The following is a 295-nucleotide window of genomic DNA, read 5'->3' on the forward strand; positions in this document are numbered from 1 at the left end:
TCCGTCGGTACCGACTCACCCGACACCACCAAGCCGCAGGGAGGGACGCCCCCGCCGACAGGAGGATTTGTTCCCGGGCCCGTGGCGATGCCCCCCCGGTAGCTCGGGCCCTGGTCGGGTGTTTGTGAGTGTTTCTATGTGGGAGAAGGAGGAGGAGGAGGAAGAAGAAGCAGCGATTTGTCTTCTCGGCTGGTCTCCCCCCGGCTCTACATGTTCCCCGCACTGAGGAGACGGAAGAGGAGCCGTAGCCACCCCCCCTCCCGGCCCGGATTATAGTCTTTCGCCACAGCGGCCT

General features: G+C 64.7%; 1 protein-coding gene across 1 annotated transcript in view; it reads right to left on the reverse strand.

Annotated features, from left to right (window-relative positions):
- Positions 1-287, reverse strand: part of LOC104849157 (40S ribosomal protein S2) — a 48,090-nt gene extending 47,803 nt beyond the window's left edge. Inside the window, 1 exon segment of the mRNA XM_033759801.1 lies at positions 20-287. The gene's annotated coding sequence lies outside the window, so the exon portion shown is untranslated.
- Positions 288-295: the final 8 nt, after the last annotated feature.

Source organism: Fukomys damarensis, unplaced genomic scaffold (genome assembly GCF_012274545.1).
Source record: "Fukomys damarensis isolate Sample0158 unplaced genomic scaffold, DMR_v1.0_HiC HiC_scaffold_1, whole genome shotgun sequence".
NCBI classification, from domain to species: Eukaryota; Metazoa; Chordata; class Mammalia; order Rodentia; family Bathyergidae; genus Fukomys; species Fukomys damarensis.